The 15,505-nt window shown below is 46.5% G+C and overlaps 1 protein-coding gene across 2 annotated transcripts in view; it reads left to right on the top strand.

Annotated features, from left to right (window-relative positions):
• KIAA1614 (KIAA1614 ortholog) overlaps positions 1–15,505 on the top strand; it is a 248,508-nt gene that overhangs the window by 105,744 nt on the left and 127,259 nt on the right. The window lies entirely within an intron of this gene.

Raw genomic sequence — 15,505 nt, 5'->3', positions numbered from 1 at the left:
AGATCACATTTAGGCAGTGCTCAAGAGCCTAAACAAGGACATTTTGGACGTATGTCCTCAACAAAGAGTGACCCTATGACAAAACATGCCACCTTGTGAGGGCGAGTCTTTGATTACAAAAAATGGATGATAGACAGACCCTGTAGGAAAGTGCCACTGTTGGCATGGTTACCCCTCTCCCCCCACTTTTTTGTCTAGTGTTAATGCCAACTTTGATTGAAAGTGTGCTGGGACCCTGCTAACTAGGCCCCAGCACCAGTGTTCTTTCCCTAAAACTGTACCTTTGTTTCTACAATTGGCACAGCCCTGGCACACAGTTAAGTCCCTTGTAAAAGGTACCCATGGTACGAAGGGCCCTGTGGCCAGGCAAGGGCTCTAAGGGCTGCAGCATGTCTTATGCCACTGTGGGTGACCCCTCACTCAGCTCACGCACACTGCTTTGCAGCTTGTGTGTGCTGGTGGGGAGAAAAAGACAAAGTCTTCATGGCACCCCTCTCAGGGTGCCATGCCCACAAACCACTGCCTGTGGCATAGGTAAGTCACCCCTCTAGCAGGCCTTACAGCCCTAAGGCAGGGTGCACTATAGCACAGGTGAGGGCATTGCTGGATGAGCAATATGCTCCCACAGTGTCTAAGCACATTCTTAGACATTGTAAGTGCAGTGTAGTCATACTGAGTATATGGTCTGGGAGTTTGTCATTACGAACTCCACAGCTCTATAATGGCTTCACTGAATACTGGGAAGTTTGGTATCAAATGTCTTAGCAAAATAAAACCACACAGATGCCAGTGTGAGATTTATTGAAAAATGCACATAAAGTGCATCTTATAGATGCCCCCTGTATGTTAGCCAAACTGCTAGTGTAGGGCTGACCGGTCTGTGCCAGCCTGCCACTTTCAGACAAGTTTCTGACCATATGCGGTGAGTGCCTTTGTGCACTCTATGGTCAGAAACAAAGCCTGTCCTGGGTGGATGTGCTTCATACAACCCCACGCAGGAACTGTAACATCTGGCGGTGAGCCTCAAAGGCTTAAGCCTTAGGTTACAGTGCCCCAGGGCACTCCAGCTAGTGGAGATACCCGGCCAAAGCCCCTCTTTTGGCAGCAAGTCCGGCAGGAAAATTAGGGAAAACAGGGAGGAGTGACCACCCCAGCCAGGACCACCCCTAAGCTGTCCAGAGCTGAGGTGACCTCCTCCCTGCAGAATCCTGCATCTTGGTTTGGAGGACAGGGACTAATAGGGATAGGAATGTGCCCCTTTCCCCAAAAGGAGTGGGCACAAGGAGGGTGTAGCCACCCTCATGGACAGTAGCCATTGACAACTGCCCTCTGACCCCTAAAACACACCTAAATCAAGAATTAAAGAGCCTCCCTGAACCCAGCTCACCATATACCTGGCAACCCACAAGAGGAAGAAGGACTGCTTAGCTGAAACCCCCAGCAGAGAAGAAGGAAGACAACAACTGCTTTGGCCCCAGCCCTACCGCCCTGTCTCCTGCTTCAAAAAACCTGCAAAAGACCAGCGATGCGTCCAGCGGGACCAACGACCTCTGCCAACTCCAGAGGACTGCCCTGCACCCAAAAAGGACCAAGAATTTGCGAGGACAGCGGCTCTGTCTAAGAAAATCTACAACCAAGGACTTCCACCTCACTCCGGATGCGTGAGTTTTGACCCCTGTGAAGCCGACGCCCACAGCCCGTGTCTAGGTGGTCCATCCAGCAAGAGAGGGTCCCGAGGTGATTGCGAGCAAGTTCCCACCCCCCTCCATGATGACTCCTACAGGGGTAATCCTGAAGACCCCCCCTGACCAAAAAGCTCCAGACAAAGATATCCGACGCCTAGAAACACACTGCACCCGCATCTCTCAGGCCTTGGAGAAACCGACCCTTGTGCCCCAACGTTCAGCAGGCGGCCCTTCTCCTTGTCTGACCGTGATGTGCCCGGGACATCCTTCTGCACCTCACCTGCTGCCTCTGAGTGACCCTCGGGGTCTCCTCATAGACCAGCATTGGAAACCTGATGTCCTGTTTCAACCCAGCACCCAGCCGCCCCTGGTTCGCTGAGGGTGTGTGTTTGGTGCATACTTGTGGCTCCTCGAGTGCTCTTTCAAACCCCCCTGGTCTGCCCTCCGAGCTACGGGTACTTACTTGCAGGCAGGCCTGATTCCGAGTACCCCCTGTCTCGTAGTAGCCCACGTTAAATTTGCTCAACTTTGACCTCTGCACCCAACTGGCCCGTGTTGCTGGTGGTGGGTGTTTGGGGTTAACTTGAACGCCTACCAGTGGACTTCCTAAAACCCAGAGACTGAAACTATAAGTGTTGTACTTACCTGTAAACCAACCTAACATTTATTCCCCCCAGGAACTGTGTCTGAAAATTGTACTGTGTCCATTTATAAAACAAATGATTTCCAATAATTCAAAAGCTGTATTACTTACGTTTTTCAAACAAAGTACTGTTGATACCTGTGTGAAATACGAATCTTTTGAAGTACTTACATGCAACTTGGATCTTGTGGTTCTAAAAATAAATTAAGAAAATATATTTTTGATACATAAAACCCATTGGTCTGGAGTTACATCATTGAGGGTGTGCTTCTTCTATTGTCTGTGTGTGTACAACAAATGCTTTGCACTACCCTCCGATAAGCCTAACTTCTCGAGAACACTACCACAAAGAGACCATTAGTATTATCTGTTTTAGCCTCTGTTAAGCGTCTGGGGAACCCCTGGACTCTGTGCACACTATATCTCACTATAGATATGGTATATACAGAGGCAGCTTGCTATAGACCCGCACAGTTGTTTTCCAAAATTCCAACTGGAACTTTCATTGCTGCACCTTAAAGCCTCTTGCATGGAAGACAGGTCCCTACATACCACATCCCTGATACTATATAGACTGATCCGCTACCATTCTCTCAGTGTTTGTTTAGTACTTCTATTTCTACCACAACCTTAACAGCAGAGAGAGCATAGGTTGTACAAAAAGACAAGAAGAAAACCGCGAAGGACAAGCATTGTCAAAGCTAGTAGGTCTTGACTTCAAATGACCGAACTGTAAGCTTGGAAAATGCTTGTTGGCTTAGGCATGTAAATAACATGCGTCAAGACATGTGCACGCATGGCCAGTAGTCTTGGAATGGGTTTCCTATTAAAGAAAACCCATTCCAAAATGGATGCCATGCATTGTGATGCAGGCCTATATCATGATGTATGTGTGCGCGTGAGTATGCATGCACCAAAGTATCTGACAGCCTTTTGATGTACCGTTCTAACAAGCTGGGTGGCCATGTTAGAATCTGCTGTGAACTGGGTAACTTTTTCCCGTTGCCAAAACAAAAATTATGATTCTAAGAACCGATTACAAGTGTCCTGGTAATTGTGTGAAACGTTTTGCTCAAACATTTGCACAATACAGCAGGGCTTTGTTGTTTGTAGTGACAAGCAAATGACCAATGATTGTTAATTATGAATGACCAATGATTTGTTAATTTTGAAAAGTAACAATAAAGTCAGTGGGCCTAACTTATTTATTGAGAAAAGGATATGTTAAGGTTAATAGGCATTCAAGGTTGGATTGTTATTACTGTATTAAAATTTGAAATTAGGTATTTTGTTACATGGTATCTCACAGTTTACTGTAGTAGGCAGAGGTTTTAGTGTTGGTTGCTCCCTCTGACAAAGCAGGAGGAAAGATTGTACTGTGATGATCCTAGTTAAACCTTCTTAGAGACCTAGTATTTTGCTTTGCCAACTCTAATGTTGTTTACATTTCTAATATTTTGACTTTACGCCTGATGATTGCTTCATTGGAAAGCTCATGCTCAAAAAGTTGGCCTGAGTTGGTTATAGTAACAAACCAGTGATAAAGGGAACATGCTTAATTGCTTCACTAATAAAAGTTATGTCTGAAGCCATAAGTCTGATCATGTTATAATAAAACATTGTGACAAAGACAGTAGGCTTGGCTTATTTATTGTTGAAAGCATTGTTAGACCTTAAACGGTGGATTCATGGTCGTCAATTAGGGGTTTGCAGGGGGTTGCGACCCCTAAGCAGCCTCTTGCGACCCCTGGCGATTTGCTTGCGACCCCCTTGCTCCAACTGACATTTGTGACAACACCAGTAAGTTTATTGACCACATTAAAATACCGTGCATTTTGTGCCATAAATAAAAAATCGCCATGAATAAAAGTTGTTGTGTGAGATAACCTTGAACTCGTAAGGCAGCTGGTGCGCCAGCAAGAGTATGGCGTCGCCGCGGTGCGGACTTGCAACACGCAGTTACTTGTAGGCATGTGCGAGTATGGGCATGGTGGCGGTCGGGGCCTCTTAGCTAAGTGCGCACTTTAAATGTTGCTGCCAGCGAGCAGAGGGCAGTCCTGCTGAAGTTGCCGTCAGCATTTATGGTGTCCAGACCCACTATTGAAGCTGGAGCATGGCGTGTGCCCCACCCGGGCTCTGAAGCTGTGTCTCTGCACCGAGCCCTGGCGGTCCGCGCCACCCTGCTGACACTCACGCAGTAGGCTGTGTGTCAGGAAGAACACATAGAATTAAATCATCCAGGAAGTCTGTGTTTCAGCATAAAGTTGAATCCCTTTCCTGCGCGTTTGAATGTCTTGCTGTCAGAAATGCCCATAATGCCTTGGTCGAATCAGTAAACAAAGTTGTTTTTTTACATGCAGAGAATTTAGTGGTTACAAGTCCGAATACATGTGTACACCAGTGGTTCCCAACCTGTGGTCCAGGGACCCCTGGGGGTCCGCTAAGCCTTCTCAGGGGGTCCGCGAGAGCCTGGAAAATTACAAAATATTGACAAATATTGACAAATTCGGTCCCCAGCTTCCAGTAATGACTCAGGCGGGGGTCCCCGGATTCCCATGATGATTCATTGGGGGTCCCTGGGTTCCATTAATGTTAAAGTGGGGGTCCACAGAAATCAAAAGGTTGGGAACTACAGGATAGTGCTCGTTCTCATGCTGGAAAATGCAGAGCTGAAATTGCCTCATATTGAATACTGGGCCTAGATTTTCTGCTTTTTTTTAAAACAAAATATGTATTCTTGTTGTCACATTAACACCTTTATACAGTATAATTTTTAATGGTGCCTTCAGGTTGGATTAGCATTCACTTTTGGGGGGGCTCTCACTTCAGCTTTGAGGTGGATCAGTTATAACATTTAATGACGTTTAAAGGAGTAATGTGCAGTAGAATGCGTAATTGAGCCTGATGAGGAGACACTCACAGCAGGGGCACGTCCCTGACGCCAGGCTAGCTCTCCAGTCGGACAGTAACATATGAGTGGTAAGAAGGAAAATATAAAATGTTCTACCGAAATGCTCAGTTACTTGATTTTTTAGTGTAATGTGCATGACTGGCAGGCACGTTACTTTTAAAAGGAATGCCCAAGCATGCACACATAAAGCTGCCCCTTTTGCCTCAACACATGTATACCTCTGTTCAGATAATAAGCACAGTGGTCCCATGGGACTCTTTCATTTGCTGGTACTTGCACTCACGCAGTTGGAGGTACCCTGATTAAAACGTTCCAGTAAGTACCACTTCTTTCAATGCATGATTCTGCTTGTCTATGCAGAGAAGACCGGGGATTACTGCCCAATGCTGCCTTTTAACTGTGTACATGAATAGACAGAAGTGGTGCTTAATAGATCTGTGATTTCAAACAGGATTCTACTTGTCTATATAGGGAGGACCGGGGATTAGTATCTAGTGCTGCCTTTTAGCTGTATATAACCACGCATGCACTTCACTTTCACTGTGTTACCTGCACTTTGTGAAGTTATATGACAAACTTATGTTCTTAACCTGCTTGATGTTTTGAAATGCATACAAAGATTGCGGCCTGCATAAAGAAGGCCCGTACTTTGTATTAATTACAAGAATTGAATAGATCGTTTTAATCGGGGTACCTCCAGTTCAGTTAGTGCAGGTACCAGCATCTGAAGGAGTCCCCCAGGGCCATTGTGATGATTATTGTAGGCATACCGAGGCCCGTGTGGGCTCATTGGGTTGGTCTCTGTGATTACATTCACCTCTGTTCAGACTAGGGGCCCGTGCTGCACACAGTGCAAGAGGCCTGGGTGTAAGAGCAAGGAACATGTTGCAGTACATGGCGTCCCTTGTTGTGTGCCTGGGTCCTGCTAGCAAGGCGTTAAGTGGGACGATATTGAAATGGGTCCCTATTAGGCCCTATTTTCATATCATTATCTTTAGAGGCAAAAGACGGGATTTATTGATTTCTCAATAGTGACCGTAACAACCTGTAAGGTAATTAATGTCAAAGATGCAGTTCCCGTTCACAGTTCACGTTTTACTCCACCTTGCCCACAGCATTCTCTAAAGATATTAGCTTTTTCCAGATTCTATATTTCTGTTGTTTTTTTCATGCAGCAGCTGGCTTTTGTGTAGTACATACTTGGAAGTGAGTCATCTTCAGGTGTCTGGGTAACAGCTAGGGCGGGCAGGCTGAACGCAGCTCACGATTCTGACAGCGCAAGTAGGCCATAAAGGTATTCAAGCTACATGCACGTCCAATGCTCTCGGCAAAGAGATGGTCACATATGTGCCAATGTTTAAATCACTTCCGGAATGTACATATGTGCTAATTGTACACGTTGGAAAGTGTGAAAGAAGTACACGGCCGTAGATTTATGGAGAGCACCAAAGGAAAACAAAAGGCAGTGCATGCAGGTGGGTGCGTGGATCGTGTACGTACAGAAGGAGAGAGTGAAAAGACATTGCTGAAGAGGAAAGAGATGCCGTGTGAGATATGCAGAAAAAGGATTTAACAAAAGATGTGACGGAAAACGTTTGTTGAAGTCTAATAACAGGTTGAAAGACTGCAGAGAAAAGTGGTGTACAGGGGAAATGGGAATGAGTGAGGCAATGCCCCTTCCACAGAACATAGTAATGTTTAATTCATAGAGCCATATTTTCAAAATTGAAGCATTTCAAGATTAATTATTCACAACAAGGCATTGTTGTTACTCATTTTTTTCATGCTGCTGGAAGCATTGGCAAAGCCACTAGGTCTAGCTTGTTTTAGCCGTAGGCCCATTGTTGTCTTATATGTTTGGATACAATAACAGAAATGTCAGTGACCCCCCCCACTACCTGCTATTTACTGGACACAGTTGCCTACTGTGTGAAGTACAGGATTTTGTTACACATATTTTCCCCCATGTCCTTAAACCACTGTCTGCTAGTGCACTTATCTAGCATCCATGGAAAAGTGCCCTTTGAAGGACAATTGGAAGGTGTGCAAATGGTGATACGAAATGACATGGTAAATAGTCTCCTGCGCACAAATAAGGGAATAGGGCCGAGGTTTGCACACAGATCAATGATAATCCAGCGTAACTCAAACAAGTTGGCCTCAGGCTAGCTCATGTTTGTTTGCTTTGTTGGATCTTGGTAGTTTGACCACTGTTATGGACAGACTAGTTTCTCGGTGTGTGCCAGATCAAGGCAATAGTGTGCAATCTTCTGCTCTGCTCAGTTGCCTCTCCAGAGCCTGGGTTCAGAGCGCACTGCAGGGCCCACTGGGCCCACAACTATGGTTTAAAACAACAGGTTTGACCACGGGAGCTTGGGGAGAAAGCAGCATTTTACTTCAAAAAAGGGTTGCAGTGTAAGGCTTGGTAAAGGCTTTCCAGTGCTGGGGACAATTGAGACAAACTGTTGTGCATAAGGGCAATTACTGTCCCTCTCTTTATTTCCCCACTCATCTCAGACTGAAACAAGCACCTGCAGTGGAGCTCAGTACCTGTCCCGCTCTAAAAGTTGTGAAACTTTTGACTCACAAAGAGTAATGCTCTACACAAAAATGCAGTTATTTTTCTCCCTCCAGACCACCACTGAGTTCTTAAAGACCTTCATAATCATGTATTGATTTTATCTAGGAATCAATTTTCACTAAGATGATGTTTAATCTCATTCGCTACAAATTATTGCGTTCTTGGTGAGTGCTGCCTAGACATTTGTAGAGTTGTCCTCCATTATCCATTTCAGCGGCATCGTCTTTGGATGATGAGTTCTAATGTACCTATTGAAAGTTTTGGGGGTACCTGAATGTGGGCAGTGACACTGCTGCTCTCACTCTGCAGAATATGGGTGTTACAAATGATGCGGTAGGAAATGGTTGAGAAAATAGTTGTGTCTACCTCAGATAAACAAGCATTTTCAATGCAACGGTTCTCACATTTGTTTGAGTTAGAGCTATTAGCCTTGTAAAGCAAAAAAAAACGCAGTGCAATCACGCTATGTAAAATGCAGCGCAATTGTGTTGCGTGGAAAATAAACAGATAAAGTAGTCCGGACTCCAGGCTGAAAATATCGAGCCTCGTATGTTTTTAGTACTTTACCGGTGCTGTATAGGTGGGCTAAACACCGGAAAAGGCATGACGTATGCATGCCTTTTCCCAAATAAAAGCAAGCAGATTTTAAAAGGCAAGCCCACCAACCAATGTAAGTGACTGACGTGGCATGGGTGTGGTTTGAAGCTCAAAGAGAGATTACAGAATGGACGGAGCACTTTGGTCTCACCCATAAAAAGGAATGCCCCCTCCTGCTAGTCCCCCGGCCCCCACCTGCCTGGCTTTAAGAAATCTACTCGCTCACTTGCTTTGGTAAGTCAGATTTTATCAGGGCAAGCTAGTTTTAAGGCCAACTGGCCCAGTCTGGCAAGAGAGGGCTGCCAAAGGACAGGGGTGCTGCTGTTCATTCAGAAAGTTATTGAGCAATAAAGATGCCTTTAAATTTTGTTTTTGGCTTTTCACATTTGCTCTGTGTTTAAAGAGAGAGGTCAAATGTCAGCTTATGTCTTCTTACAAGTTGCTGCTTATTTTACCATGGAGACTGCTGTTTACTTTTAATTCTTTGACTGTAAAGTTAGACAATTTTGTAAAGTAAACCATCTGACAATAGTTCTGAGTATACAACTAAGCTGTAAATGAACTGTGCAAATATTTCAAAATATATAATTAGTAGTTCAGTAGCTCTTTTTTGTAATTCTGAAGTGAAATGGACAGTAATATTGTAATAGGATCAAAACAAATCAGAATGCCTTACTTTGTGGTATGCGGATGATAACTATTTGCTGAAACCTGATTTTCACACATTATTGTTTGTTGCTATATAGTTTTATCAGTAAAACTGCATGTCAGTATGAAACGTTGTGGCCATTTCAAATGGAAAATGTCTGCATGTAAATGATAGTGCACTAGCACATCATGCTTTAGTAATACATTTATTAAAACTGAGAGTTTTCAAATATGAACTAAGAAACATTCCTGCTTCTGCCCTGGTGAAAATGCTATTAGTGAACTAAGGGCCAGATGTACCAAAGGATTTTACCCATTCTGTGTCTATGGGAAAAAGCTTTCGTACATATGGCCCTAAGACACAAGTCAGGGGTCATGTTTTTCCTATATGTGGGCTACATTTTTTATTATACATGGAGCAAATGTTTAGTCTATTAAATTAAACAAAAGAGCTTTTGCTACAGCAGGCATTGTGAACTTATCGATTTGGAGGTGCTCTTGTATGTGAAAATGAAGAAGATGGCAACTTAATGAAATAAAATATTTGTCTAGGACCACACAATTTGAGACAAGATTATGGGTCAAACCCATTACAATTGGGTGAAGCAGATTATTCAGTAACTAGACCTGCAGGTCTTATAACATTTTGCAGATTTTTTGAGACTTGCCCTCTCCCAGGCCCACTTCTGAAAACATCAAGCAGCATAATTCATGTGGGGGAAAGGATACCAGTTCAAATTCCAAAATCCGTACCTATATCCTGTTGCTTCCTTTAACATCATAGGCCCATATGTGAAAAAACATTAGATGTGCAGGTCCTTAGCTGGGTAGTATTATTGCAGTCTGTTTCACCCACTCTTTCCCTCTCCCCTTTCATTCCCAGCTTCCCTTTGTGATGTTTTCAGCACCTTTTTACAAGCATCCCAACTTTTCTTTCTCAGTCCTCTCTCTTTTGTGTTTTTTGTATATCTCTCCCCTTCTCACTTGTCTTTTTCAGCCTCACTTGTTACTTTTCTTTGCCCTAGGCCTAATGTTTCCCCTCTTTATATTTCATCCATTCTCCTTCTATATTTCGGTCTCACATTGTTCCTTTCAAATATTCTCTTTCTTTCCCCCCTTGTTCATGACCTCTTTCTTCCCTTTACCGTCTTCTTTTTCTTTCCCTTCATTTATCTTCCTTCTACAGCTTTCTCTGCCACCTTCTTTGACCTCTTTCACTTCTGAATATCTCATTTCTTCTCTCTGTTTTCTTGTTTTTCTCTCTTTGTTTCTTACATGTGATGTTGCTCCCATTCCCATTTCACTGGCTCCAACTCACATTCCTCCTTTATTCTCACTTGCCCTCTGTTAGAAACAGGGTCTCTAGTTAGAAGTGGTTTGCACCCTGTCCAAGTAGGGACCCTCACTCTAGTTAGGGTAAGGGAGTCAGACAGCTAAGATAACCCCAGCTCACCCCCTTGGTAGCTTGGCTCAAGCAGTCTGGCTTATCTCGGAAGCAATGTGTAAAGTATTTGTACACACACACACAGTAGCACAATGAAAACACCACAAAAGTACTCCACACCAGTTTAGGAAAATAGCCAATATTTACCTGAGTAAAACAAGACCAAAACCACAAAATCCAAAATACACAAGTGAAGATAAAAAATTTCAAAGATTAACCCTTAGTATAGCGCTTTTAAACACAATAGCTCAAACTCAGGCTATCACGGCATCTTGACGGAGTCACTTCCAACAGTTCAACGCCACTCGCAAGGGACTGCGGGGCTGGTCATGAAGTTGCATGGACCCCAGGTACAGTACCTTGGAAAATGATAAGGAGACAAAGACTTTGCACAGAGTCGGGGAGGTAAGGCATCGCTGGAGCCAGTGCTGCATCAGTTCCTTACTGCTACTGGGGAGGTAAGGCGTCGGTTCCTTACTGCTAGGCGGGGAAGGTGAGGCATCAGTTCCTTACAGTTGCGGGGGAGTGGTTATGTAGCATTGGTGGTGAGGCGTCGGTTCCTTACGACAAAGCAGGGTCGTTGAATCCAGCAGGTCAAGATCCAAGGCATCGACTTTGTGGTGTCATGAAAAACACCACAAGGCCACAGGTGCTGCGGTAGAGTCGGTTGTCACAGAGGTTGGTGACACTGCACTTAGGACTTACGCTGTGGCAGGAGTTCAGAGGTGCTGTGGCAGCGTCGAGCCTGTATTGCAGGTTGCAGTTGTTGCACTCAGTGGGACCATGTCTTCGGTGCAGGCAGAACTGATTTTGAGAGCAGCACCGGTTCCGAAGTCACTCTGCAGTTGATGTGCTTAATTTCTTCTTGGTTGCACCAGAGCTCACGTTTAAGGGCCCAGGAACTGGCTATTACACCACTTGGAAAGTCAGGATTCTCAGCAAGAGAGCCCAGACACTCTTTGTCTTTGATGTCCCTGAGACTTCTTAACAGGAGACAAGTTCATTCAAAGCCCTTTGGGAACCTTTGGAAACACGGCGTAGAAGGCCAAGTCTAGACCTTTCACCCCCAGGACAGAAGCAACAAGCAGCAGGCCAGCACAACAAAGCAACAGGCAGAGTGGCAGTCCATCCTACAGCATCCAGCTCTTCTTCCTGGCAGAATGTCCTTAGTCCAGAAGGATTCTAGCTTTGTGGTGTCAGAGGCCCAGGGCTTATAAACCATTTCTGTCTCTGAAGTAGGCAAACATGCAAGAGAAGTCTTTGTAGTGCACATGGCCCTGCCTTTCCCTGCCCTGGCACCATACACACTCCAGGGGGGTGGAGACTGCTTTGTGCAAGGACACGCACAGTCCTATTCAGGTGCAAGTGTCAGCTCCTCCCACCAATCTGTCTCAAGAAGACCCATCAGGATTTGCAGGGCAAACCTTAGCTCCCTTTGTGTGACTGTCTAGAGTGAATTCACAAATAGCCCAACTGTCAACCTGCCCCAGACATGTATTCCATAGACAGGCAGAGGCACAGAACAGTTAAGCAAGAAAATGCCCACTTTTTAAAAGTGGCATTTTTAAACCTACAATTCGAAAACCAACTGCACCAAAAGATGTATTTTTTTATTGTGAATTCAGAGACCCCAAACTCCATAGCTCTATCTACTCCCTATGGGAAATTGCATTTAAAAGATATTTCAAGGCAATCCCCATGTTAACCTATGGGAGAGATAGGCCTTGCAATAGTGAAAAACAAATTTAGCAGTATTTCACTATCAGGACATGTAAAACACACCAGTACATGTCCTACCTTTTAAATACACTGCACCCTGCCCATGGGGCTGCCTTGGGCCTACTTTCAGGGTGACTTACATGTAGTAAAAGGGAAGGTTTGGGCCTGGCAAATGGGCGCATGTGCCAGGTTGAAATGCCAGTTTAAAATTGCCCACACAGACACTGCAGTGGCAGGTCTGAGACACATTTACAGGGCTACTCGTCTGGGTGGCACAATCAGTGCTGCAGGCCCACTAGTAGCATTTGACTTACGGGCCCTGGGCACACATAGCGCACTTTACTAGGGAATATGCCAATCGTGGATAAATTAATCACCAATACATTTTAGACAGAGGGCACTTGCATTTTAGCACTGGTCAGCAGTGGTAAAGTGCCCAAAGTTTTAAAGCCATCAAAAACGAAATTCAGCACAGGATCAAAAACAGGAGGTCAGAATCAAAAAGTCTGGGAATAACCCTTCAAAAAGGTTCATTTTCCAACACCCTCACCCATTGGTTCTCAAGCTGTTTTTGGAGTAGGGAAGGTAAAACCATGATTGTAATATACAAAGTGTAAAGAAGCAACCACAAACCTTAAGTAATGTGATAATCAGCTTGTGACAACACTTCCAGCAACAATATTCCTAGCTTTGTTGCACTCTTTGAATGTTATTTGCATGGTGCTATTTGCCAGTGGTATTGCCTTGTAATATGTTGGGCTGTGTGACTGTTATATAAACTTGAGAGTTGTTTGAGGAGGGCTGTTGTGTCTTATGCATATTTGTGTGTCGGTGCATGCTCAAAGGGAACCACTGTGTGGCGTTTGTCAGAATACCTTGTTATGTGTTGGCTGGGTCACTGTGATTTTTACCTTCATAGAGGGAGATGTGGATTTGGTGTTTGGTGGCGACCCTGGACCCAGATCATCAGATTCCTTACGGCCTCGGGAGGGAGGGACTGCTGGGCTGGAAGCCCCGCAAAGAAGAGGACATTCCTATTCTCTTTTTAAGCAAATCCTTTGCATTTATATGAGATCTACCTACCTTGTAGTGCTGGGAAGCCTTTGGGTAGCCATGCGCTATAAATCCCCTAAAGTAAACTAAACTAACTGGCTCAGCCCTAGCCCTACCGGCTGGTCTACTACTCCAAAAAGCTGCAAGAAAAGAAGCGACAAATCCTGCAGGACCAGCGTCCACTCAAAAGCCTCCAGGGGACTGCCTGCATCACCGAGGACCAGGAGACTCCTTTGGACAGCGGACCTGTCCAAGGAGAATACCAGGAAACCAGCTTTAGGGAGACTCTCGACTCTCTCCGGAGGCACGGGTCCAATGACTCTGCACCCGGTGCCCCCGGCCCGTGTCCAGGGAGGCCATCTATCCGGGGGGGACCCCCAGGCTACTCCAACAGCGTGTCTGCTCTGGGCTGGCCTCTCTGCACCCACGCGACGGCGCCTGCAGGGGGAGTCCTGGGGATCCACCTGACCGCGGCTGCCCAGGACAATGATATCTGTCACCTGGAGAGGTGCCGCAGCGCGGCCCCCGGGTCCGGGAGATGCTGACCACTGGTGCAGCAACGAACAGCAGTGCCCTCACCCTTGCCCAGTCGGTGGCTTACCAGAGAGGCCCCCCGTGCCCTGCCTGCAGTGCCTGGGTGGCCCCGGGACCTCTCCATGGAGTTCTGTTGAGGACCCGGCGCCCTGTTTGCACGCTGCGCCCAGCCGCCCGTGTGCCACTGGGGGTGTGGTTTTTGTGCCTGCTTGGGGCCCCTCCGGTGCTCCTCTGGGCCCCCCTGGTCTGTTCTCTGACAACGCGGGTGCTTGCTTGCGGGTGGACTTGGGGCCCACATTGTTTTTACTCCTGTTTGACCTGGCCGGCCCTGTGTTGCTTGTGCTGGGTGTTTGGGGTTGCCTTGGGCCCCCGGCGGTGGGTTGCTGGTGCCCCGTAGACTGGGCCCGTGGGTGTGGTGCTTGCCTCGGAGGCTGTACTGTACTTTCCTTCTCCAGGAACTGTTGAAAATTGCACGGTGTCCACTTTTTGGAATGGCTTTTTGCCATTTTAAAGAAAGCTGTGTACAGTATTTATTCCATTCAAGGTTCTTTTACTATGTAAAGTGCCTCTCATTTGATGTGCTTACTGAATGAATCTTGTGGTTCTAGAAATGGATTGACAAAGGAATGTTTTTCTATGTGGAAACCTGTTGGCCTGGAGATGGGTCAGTGAGTGTGTGTTTTCGCTTGTTGCTTGTGTGTGTGCACAGCAGGTGCTTGGCACTGCCCTCTAATGGGTCTAACTGCTCGACCACACTGCCACAGATAGAGCATTGGTGTTGTCTGTTATTGCCTTTGTTGGGCTTCTTGGGGAGCTCCTGGACTCTGTGCACACTATGTCTCATTTTGATATAGTGTGTACAGAGCCAGCTTCCTACAGTCAGGCCCTGTTGTTTTTCCGAATTGAAGTGCGGAGATGGCATCTCCCACCTCTTCCGACAGCGGCAGGTCCAATTCTGCCACCAGGAACGACAGAAGCGAGGGTAGCGGAATGTCACCCAGAATGGGGTTTTCCCGTTCCGCCGTTGGCTGAGGGACTCTGAAGACAGGGATTGAAGGGGGGGGGGGGTTGTGTGTCCAGGCACTCGTAGTAGGAGGCAAAGATAGCGACAATTGCCGGCAGGTCCTCTTGTGCCACGCCCGCCCGATCCCTGATCAGGGGCACCACTCGGGCTGAGATATCGCAGGTTGCAGCTTGCCAATGCTGTCGAGCCTCCGCGAGGGACACTTGTCTGAACTTCGCACACCGAAGCTCCAGCTGCCACCCTGCTTCTACCCACCCCCCCAAGCTGCCCGGTGCTTCGCTACAGCTCCGCCATCTCCAGCTCAGTGATCTGCTGTGCTCACTGTTCTTCCCGCTGCTTGACATTCCCCTTAATGCTACCTCTCAAGGCTGGCTTGCTGGCTGCCCAGAGGATCTCGGCCGAGGCCACTGAGCCAAGGTTCTCTCGGAAATAGTTTGCTAGTCCTTGGTCAATGAATTGGACACATTCGGGGTCTTTCAGATACCAGGCGCTGAAGCGCCACATGGGTCGCGCGCTCTGCGCTGGGGCCCCTCAACTCTGGAGGACCTTTGCGTGATCCCGGATACCGTGATGTAGGAGGCTGGCCTGGTTTGTAGTGGGTACCTATGGTACTTACACCTTATACCAGGTCCAGTTATCTCTTATTAGTGAAATGTAGGCAGTGTC

Source organism: Pleurodeles waltl, chromosome 4_2, assembly GCF_031143425.1.
Source record: "Pleurodeles waltl isolate 20211129_DDA chromosome 4_2, aPleWal1.hap1.20221129, whole genome shotgun sequence".
Taxonomy (NCBI): Eukaryota; Metazoa; Chordata; class Amphibia; order Caudata; family Salamandridae; genus Pleurodeles; species Pleurodeles waltl.
The sequence above is the reverse complement of the archived record's forward strand: the minus strand, read 5'-3'. Positions and strand labels throughout refer to the sequence as shown.